The 9784-nt window shown below is 42.6% G+C and overlaps 1 long non-coding RNA gene across 1 annotated transcript; it reads right to left on the reverse strand.

Moving 5' to 3' along the window:
* Positions 1-3487: 3487 nt before the first annotated feature.
* LOC117728699 lies at positions 3488-6096 on the reverse strand. Its single transcript, XR_004609242.1, has 3 exons — positions 5939-6096; positions 5702-5825; positions 3488-3851 (listed from the first exon to the last, which is right to left on the reverse strand). It is a non-coding gene; the product is annotated as an uncharacterized LOC117728699 (long non-coding RNA).
* Positions 6097-9784: the final 3688 nt, after the last annotated feature.

Genomic DNA, 9784 nt, shown 5'->3' on the forward strand with positions numbered 1-9784 from the left:
AGGCTGCCAGCTAATGCTATGTGAAAACGCCTAATACTTATATATTTAAATGGATAATGCTAGCGGCATTTGTATATATATGTTTTCCCGCTAGCATTAGCCATTTAAATATATATGTATATATATATATATATATATATAAGGCATTTTCACATAGCATTAGCTGGCAGCCGTTAGCAATTGTGTTGCTGGACCGATTGTAAAACCATGATGAGTATATGAATAAAAGTATTTTTTAAAACAGTCCGGGAAAAGGCAACAATTCAAAGAAACGAATATAAGCACAAAGAAAAAAAAGTCACTTTATCCATTACTTCACTGTTTGCTTATCGTTTGTTACCGACTCACTTTTTGAGATGTTGGGAGTGTCCTTAAATGCACCATCAAGCTGCACCATCAAGTGGTGGTGACAGCATTATGTTTCCCGTATCTGTCGGTTAATCTTCGAGTGGATATCCGTTTGCTGGAAGGTAAGAAAGTAATTCAAAGACCTCCGCCGTGTTCACGGCGAGTATTTAATGGACCTTTAATAGATTCATGTCATGATCTTGTTGCTCTTCTTGTCTCGTTGTTTGTCCAACCAGGCACTTTTTAAATTGACAATAAACTCTTTTGCTTTTATTTTTAAATGCCCTTGTGTATGAATGGTTTGTCCAGTCTGATTGAAAGTTATGAAAATAGTTCTCGACAAAGGAACCTCAAACATGGGGCTCCTGACAACGAAGCACTCGTTTAACGATTTAAAGTTACAACATGCAACTTTCATTTAGTGTTGGTTCTGGCACCCCCTGTGGACTAAAGTGGTAGTGTTGGTTCTGTCACCCCCTGTGGACTAAAGTGGTAGTGTTGGTTCTGGCACCCCCTGTGGACTAAAGTGGTAGTGTTGGTTCTGGCGCCCCCTGTGGACTAAAGTGGTAGTGTTGGTTCTGGTACCCCCTGTGGACTAAAGTGGTAGTGTTGGTTCTGGCACCCCCTGTGGACTAAAGTGGTAGTGTTGGTTCTGGCGCCCCCTGTGGACTAAAGTGGTAGTGTTGGTTCTGGCACCCCGTGTGGACTAAAGTGGTAGTGTTGGTTCTGGCACCCCCTGTGGACTAAAGTGGTAGTGTTGGTTCTGTCACCCCCTGTGGACTAAAGTGGTAGTGTTGGTTCTGGCACCCCCTGTGGACTAAAGTGGTAGTGTTGGTTCTGGCGCCCCCTGTGGACTAAAGTGGTAGTGTTGGTTCTGGTACCCCCTGTGGACTAAAGTGGTAGTGTTGGTTCTGGCACCCCCTGTGGACTAAAGTGGTAGTGTTGGTTCTGGCGCCCCCTGTGGACTAAAGTGGTAGTGTTGGTTCTGGCACCCCGTGTGGACTAAAGTGGTAGTGTTGGTTCTGGCACCCCCTGTGGACTAAAGTGGTAGTGTTGGTTCTGGCGCCCCCTGTGGACTAAAGTGGTAGTGTTGGTTCTCTCGCCCCCTGTGGACTAAAGTGGTAGTGTTGGTTCTGTCGCCCCCTGTGGACTAAAGTGGTAGTGTTGGTTCTGACATCCCCTGTGGACTAAAGTGGTAGTGTTGGTTCTGTCGCCCCCTGTGGACTAAAGTGGTAGTGTTGGTTCTGTCGCCCCCTGTAGACTAAAGTGGTAGTGTTGGTTCTGTCGCCCCCTGTAGACTAAAGTGGTAGTGTTGGTTCTGTCGCCCCCTGTAGACTAAAGTGGTAGTGTTGGTTCTGTCGCCCCCTGTGGACTAAAGTGGTAGTGTTGGTTCTGTCGCCCCCTGTGGACTAAAGTGGTAGTGTTAGTTCTGTCGCCCCCTGTGGACTAAAGTGGTAGTGTTGGTTCTGTCGCCCCCTGTAGACTAAAGTGGTAGTGTTAGTTCTGTCGCCCCCTGTGGACTAAAGTGGTAGTGTTGGTTCTGTCGCCCCCTGTGGACTAAAGTGGTAGTGTTGGTTCTGTCGCCCCCTGTGGACTGGTACTATAAAAGTAGAAAATGTAGTATATAAAAACAAGTACAATATGTACCTCTGAGATGTAGTACAGTAAAAAGTACAATATCTCTAGGATGTACTAACATAGATGAAGTACCTTGATGCTGTACTTGAATACAGTACTTGAGTACTTGTTTCCATTCTAACAACAGCTTCAGCTTTTAGGAAATCAGTGTACTTTCACTCATATTCATATTCTTTGACATTTTTTTTCCCTTCTTCTCTCTGCCAGAATTATTATTTAAATGAAGGCCGAGCTGAACACTCACGGTTTGTCCTCCGGTGCGTTTGAAACCGGGCAAACTCTCCTCACGCCGACATCTGCTGTTGGTGTTTGAGGAGCCAGATGGAGAGTTTTCTCCAAGAGCTTCTTTTTCTTCTTCAAACACTGTTGCTGGCACGACGGCGTTCACTCAAAACAATGGAGACATTATAAACTCACCACCAGTCACTTGTTCTCGTCCGCCACCAACACCTCTTCTTTTTTTCTTCCAACCTGCATCCCCCCCCACCCCCCCACCCCCCTCTCAAACTTAGGAAGTAAACTACGGGATTTATATGAAACCATCGTAGCATCAAATAATTATTTTTTGATGCATCGTGAAGATATTTAATTAAACACCTTTTTGTTCAAAATCCCGTCTAATTGAAAATAAAAAAAATATTTTGAATATTATCCATAATAATATATACTTCATCTAGCGCCAAGTTTTCATTTGTGCGATACGACATTTACCATCGTCAGTACCGGTGGAACAAACGGTCATTTGACTGGGACTAAAAGAAAATGGCGATTGCCGTTAGTTGTCATGGCAACAACACATCTCAGGGTAAAGTGTTGTCGCGGCTCCGGAGACGGACGGTTGTCTCGTTAGCCGGTTAGCTTGTTTTTCTCAGTGATGGTAGAGTGAGGTGGAGGAACCAGTGTAGTAATGAAGCACGGTGGAATTAGCACGCTGGCTAACTAGCATCGTTAGTTAGCTTGCTAGCTTGCTAATTCCGTCTGTTGATAGCGGTGTGTTTACTTACGCTGTGAATGAAGCGTTGAGTTGTTAGATGATACTCACGTACTTTGTAATGTTACGACTTCACTGCTCGTTCAGTGAGTCCACCACTTGTCGTAAGTCGGTTTAAGTTTATACAGAAGTTAGCCCGCTACAACGGTACACCAAGAAAATGGCCGCCACTCTGACCTGACTGACGGACAAATGTGTATATATATATACTGTATATATATATATATATATATATATATATATTATTGTTATATATATATACATATAATACATATAATATATATGTATAATATATATATATATACATATATATAAATATATTATATATATATATATATTTATATATACATATGTATAACAATAATATATATTTATACCCTTTTCACCCTATATAATATATATGTATATATACAGTATATATATATATATAAATATATACATGCACATATTCTTAAACATAAACCTTAAGCAGTTTTAGTGAGCAGACTCCAAAATAAAGACAGCAGAACATTTAATACCACAATAAAGCTTTTATTCAGAAAGGGTCTGAGCCTTTTGTTGCAATAATACACCTTCCTGTTATTAATATTAAAATGAGACCGCATATATTTGGCTCATTCATGTGGCAACGCTAAACATGTGATGTATTATACAAGACATTTGAAAGCTCAAGCCATTTCACATTAAACCTTCCAGGGTCACAAGGTCATTCAAGGGCATCCGTCTTCTGATCTGAATGTCACGGTGACACACAAAGGAACAGCGTTCTCACAGCTTCTGTAAAGTGCCAGGTGGCTTCCTTAAGCTTGCCCACAGTGTCTTCACCCAGTCCAACTCAGGATCAAAACACAACTCCTTGAATACAGTTGTGATTCTGTAACGAACACACACACACACACACACACACACACACACACACACACACACACACACATTGCATATTAGAAAAACACACGGCGACGATGAGTACTCAGGTCTTGTACTTGTACTTAAAGCGCTGTTTAGACGAGCCTAGATACAGGTCAACGTCATCCTCCAAAATGATCTTAATAATTCTAATTAAACTGGACATTATACTCTTCATCAAGCAGGATTTACTGCAGGACTGTTGTATAAGACTTTATTAGTTTTATCTTGATGCCCCTATAATAACATTATAACGGAGTTCAGTCTCACATCGTCTGTAATTGAGTTGAAGTACTTGGTGAATAGGGTAAAATAATTCACAAATAGATATCAACATGAAACTCCTCCAGTTGATTACGGACATTAAGATGATTACTTTTTAAAATTACAAGTTTTCTGAAATTATTTAAATATGTAAATGAGACATTATCTAACCTTTGGGGAAACTAAGAGAAGTCTACAGACGCAAAAAGACAATGTCATAAAATAAACACCTAAATGAAATACATCCCAAGTTAAATCCATATTTTTGACATTTTCTATACATGTTATATGTGTATTATGTTAATATGCCAAATAACCTCAAAATTGACGACTTAAAAATATGAAATTGTATTTTATATGAAATATATATTTCATATAAAATAAATAAATTATATATATATATATATATATATATATATATATATATATATTTACCTTACCGGTTGACGCAGTTGTTAACTTAAGAGCTCTCTCTTGTGGAGAAACTGCCGTGTTGCTGCTAATGGTCGTGTTTACTTTACTAGTTTTGCAAAAACACAGTATTTTGTTCTCTTTTTGCTCATGTTTCACTAAAAGGATTTCATTTTTTAAAAATATTAATCTGATGTATATACTTCCCAGTTTCAGATTTACATGGAAAACATGCGAAGCCTCATGTTCACTCAGCATTCAGAGCCTCATTTATACACAGTTATTAATAAAAACTATATATTATGAAGCTTTATGCAGAGGGGTTTGTTCACACAGCATTCAGAGCCTCATTTATACTACAGTTATTAATAAAAACTATATATTATGAAGCTTTATGCAGAGGGGTTAGTTCACTCAGCATTCAGAGCCTCATTTATACACATTTATTAATAAAACTATATATATTATGAAGCTTCATGCAGAGGGGTTTGTTCACACAGCATTCAGAGCCTCATTTATACTACATGTATTAATAAAACTATATATTATGAAGCTTTATGCAGAGGGGTTTGTTCACTCAGCATTCAGAGCCTCATTTATACACATTTATTAATAAAAACTATATATTATGAAGCTTTATGCAGAGGGGTTTGTTCACTCAGCATTCAGAGCCTCATTTATACACATTTATTAATAAAAACTATATATTATGAAGCTTTATGCAGAGGGGTTTGTTCACACAGCATTCAGAGCCTCATTTATACACATTTATTAATAAAAACTGTATATTATGAAGCTTTATGCAGAGGGGTTTGTTCACTCAGCATTCAGAGCCTCATTTATACACATTTATTAATAAAAACTATATATTATGAAGCTTTATGCAGAGGGGTTTGTTCACACAGCATTCAGAGCCTCATTTATACACATTTATTAATAAAAACTATATATTATGAAGCTTTATGCAGAGGGGTTTGTTCACACAGCATCCACAGAATGATTTATAATATTCCGAAGCATAAAACTTTTGAACGTGGCTTTATCCAATGTCCCTTTTTACGTGAGTTAAACAGTTTAAATAGACAGTCTTTAAAATAAAAAAATATTTTTTTATTTGACACAACACGTGGTGCGAACACTTACATCACGGATTTGGGTCTACAGCCACTCCCGGACCCCCTCATGTCGGTCACCCTGTTTATGTGGATCTTTCTCTGGCTGTGGCGCTTGCAGCATCCTTCTCTCGGCTGCGACGGTGCGACCAGTCCTGTGAACACACACACACAGACACACACACACACACACACACACACACACACTTAATACTCGATGCAGTCGAGACTCGAGGCCTCACAGAGAGAAAGAAGCAAGCGGAGTTACCGCTGGTGATGATGAGGCACCGGCAGCACACCAGGAGGAGGAGAGGCAGCAGAGTCTTCATGCTTCAGGGTCCTTTGACCTTGTGTGTTGGACGCCTGCTCCGCGACCCCCCTTTTATGTGCAGCTCGTGGCCCCGTTGACTTCCATTCAAGTTCTCAAAAAAGCAGCCGGTGCTTCTCCTTTCTCTGGTTCCTCTTCTTCTTTTTTCTGCACTGTACAGAGAAAACGCGAATACCTCGAAAAACTATTCTGCAATTTTTCTGGGATCCACTTTTTAGAAATCCCCATAATTACACTTTTGTCTTTACTCATAATGAAGTCACTAAAAACAGCTTTTTATTGATAACTAGACATTTACTCATTTACTGTTTCCCTTTTTTTTAAGTAGCTTTAGTACAAATTATAAATATTATTTTACACTTTTATAGTTAATCTTTTAACTAGCACCAGTCTTATAATAACTAGCACATATTCATTAATTTTCAGTATTTTCAGCCTTTAAATGCCACTTTTGTTATTTATGTGGATACAAAATAAACACAATAATTGAATAATTTGCTGTATATTAAATACTAGAGGGGATTGCTTTTTACTTCACAGTCTGAGTTACCAGCAATAACATTGATTTAGACGTCTTGCATTGGACGCTATACGACAAATATATTTAAAATATTAAAAAGTACATTTATGAAGCCCGATATAACACAATGCATGATTTTCATATTGTTCTGGCTGTGGGATTAAACATTGTGGTTTTAATGGGGACATTTGTGCGCCACCATTTATTATGGACACACACTTTACCCTGAAATTAAAATGCCAAAAATTCACCCCTGTGAACGAGGGTTGAGAACACATATTAAGTACTTTGAGTAAATAAATAAACAAAAGTTCTTCCAAACAGAAATAATTTGTTTAAACTATCTCAGATGTTTCTGATTATGTTGTTCTTTGCATTGTGTGCACTCAGAAATCAAGACTGGCACTTTTGTATTTGTAGTACAATGCTGAGGTAGTATTTAGAGGTAGTATATGTGTACTTCTAGACTAACAATAGCAGTAGGAGATAGTAACTATAGCAGGTATAGCAGTAGTACTCGTGGAGGTGAAGTAGTATCTGAAGCAGTCGGAATCCCATGTGTGGAAAGCGACTAAATACATTTCCTGAAGTAATTTTGAGGTATATTGTATATTACTTGAGTATTTCCATGTTATGCTACTTTATACTTTCAATTCAATTCAGTTTATTTTGTATAGCCCAATATCACAAATTACAAATTTGCCCCAGCGGGCTTTACAATCTGTACACATACGACACTCCACTACATCTCAGGGAGTAATATTGTACTTTTTTCTTCCCTATATTCATGTAAATAGATTAATTACTAAATTATAATACGGGTAGATGAAATCAAGCATCCTGATTGGTTGAGAGTGAGTCACGGGGTGTACTTTATTCAGCCATAAAATCCTGTACAACCTGTTTACATTTATCTGAGCGTTCCATATCAGTGAAACTCTAAATAACAGGTAGATTTTGTGTGGCCGTTAGTTTCATTTCAAGCTTCACGGTTACCAAACATGTTGCAAGAGTGGTTAGCCGAAGAGGAACTTCAGGTGGACGTCACGCCGCCATAGATAAGAAAGAAATTGAGACTTGTGAAATCTTGCGCAACGAAAAAAAAGCTCCCTTCAAAGCTACTGGGCACCGAATCTAAATGAAAGACAGCGTTGGAGTGATAATAGTAATAATAATGTATTGTCATTTGTGTTATTTTAATGGAAACTTTTATAAAATGAGCAATGTGAATGAATGAGATGGTGCGAGATCTAGCTTTGTCTGTTGCATAGCAACAGCCCCACACACGGGGACTATTTTCTCTCGGCTACTGAAATGCGATACACAACTTGTCAGGACTCAGCCAGCCGGACTCCCTCCTCAGCCCGTTCACACAGTGACACCCGGTACCTCAGAGCGCGCTGCCAGGGAGCTACGGGCTTGGAGGCGGGGCCAAGCCAGGTGAGCTCCAACTCACACCTGAAGCCACTCAGCTCGTCCCACGGCTGCAGCTCGTCAGCTCGTTGTATTCGGGGGGATAAAGATCAGGACTGTCTGTGTTGACGTTGCGAGTTCGTGCCATGATGTCCGTGGACTTTCCTCCTCGTGTCGTCACTGAACTTTCCCTCGTGCCTTTGCTAACTTTTTTTGTGTGGAGTATTTTCTTGGATTTTTTGGGGTTTGATGTTCGATCACCCGTGGACTAAGGGGACACTTTGAGTTTTTTGTGTTTCTTTTCTAAGCGACTTGTTGTGCTCAATAAACTACGCCGTGTGTTTGGCTAGAACTAAACCTTGCTGTTGTCGTGCGCTTGGGGTCAGAGACAAACCATAACAGTACGAACTCGCCATGACGACCCCAGCCGACACAGAGAGTGGATTGTCCAGCTCTGTTCAGGTTGCCCTTAGTAGGCAGCTGCATCTGACCAACACCCACTCTCACCAGCTGGAGGCGGCCTCCATTGCCGTGCAGAATTTCCAAGCCCAGGTCCAGCCGCTCCACGCTTCTGTGGAGATCCTGACTCGTCAGCAGGCGGCATCGGCAGACCAACAAGCCGAGATCCTGCTACAGCTGCGGGCGTTGACGATGGCCCTCACCACCCAGCCGCTGAACCAGCCTGTGAACCCGCCCCCTGTGTATCCCTCTCCGGTTAACCCTGCGGTTTCCAACCCAGTACCACGGGAGCCTAGCCTCTCCAGCCCCCGACCGTTCAAGGGTGATTTTGAGACTTGTGCCACCTTCATCATGCAGTGTGAGTTGGTTTTCGCTCACCAGCCTAGCAGGTTCGCCTCTGACACCGCTCGAGTCGCGTATGTGATTAACCTGCTCGCCGGCCGGGCAGCCCAGTGGGCTACCGCTTCCTGGGCCATGGGTGCCAGCTTCTGTCTCTCCTATAGGGAGTTTGTGGCAGAGCTACGTAAGGTGTTCCATCATCCAGCCAGTGGTCAGGACCCCGGTGCCCGGTTGAGCAGTATCCAACAGGGTGGTGGCGGACTACTCGGTGGAGTTCAGGTTGGCCGCTGCGGAGAGTGGGTGGAACGATCCTGCGCTTCGGGTCACCTTCCGGAGGGGGCTCAGCGAGGCGGTGAGAGACCAGCTAGCCACACGGGAGGAGTCCTCTTCCCTTGATGACCTCATCAACCTCGCCATCCGCATCGATGGACGCCTCTGTGAGAGGAGGCGGGAGCGAGTCCTCCGGGGATCCCTTCCCACCCCCCATAGACCCAGCACACAGGAGAGGACCCTCGCCGTAGCTCAACCTACTCCCCCTACTCCCGTCCTGCCCTCATCACAGACGACGACTGGCAAGGAACCCATGCAGCTGGGACGCATGCGCCTTAGCCCAACCGAACGGGAGGCCCGATTCAGGGCAGGCCTGTGTCTCTACTGTGGCCAGAAGGGACATCGCATCAGCGGCTGCCCCACCCGGCCAAAAGATTAGGCTCACCAGGACCTCGGGAGATCCTAGTGAGTCACCTTTCCTGTTCCCGTAGTCCTGCACCACCGAGCCGGCGGATTAGCGTCACCCTGGCCTGGGCGGATCAGCGGATTACAGTGGGGGCCCTCCTCGATTCTGGGGCGGATGAGTGTTTCCTGGACTCGGAGTTCGCTGCCCAGGCTAACATCCCGCTAGAAGCACTGGAGGAGCCCGTAGAGGCCTTTGCACTGGACAACCGCCATCTGGCCCGCATCACCCAGAGCACCCGTCCCATCTCCCTCACTGTGGCGGGAAACCATGTGGAGAACCGCAAGTTCTACCTGATCCAGTCCCCACTGGCCCCTGTGAT

This window comes from Cyclopterus lumpus, chromosome 3, assembly GCF_009769545.1.
Source record: "Cyclopterus lumpus isolate fCycLum1 chromosome 3, fCycLum1.pri, whole genome shotgun sequence".
Classification (NCBI taxonomy): domain Eukaryota; kingdom Metazoa; phylum Chordata; class Actinopteri; order Perciformes; family Cyclopteridae; genus Cyclopterus; species Cyclopterus lumpus.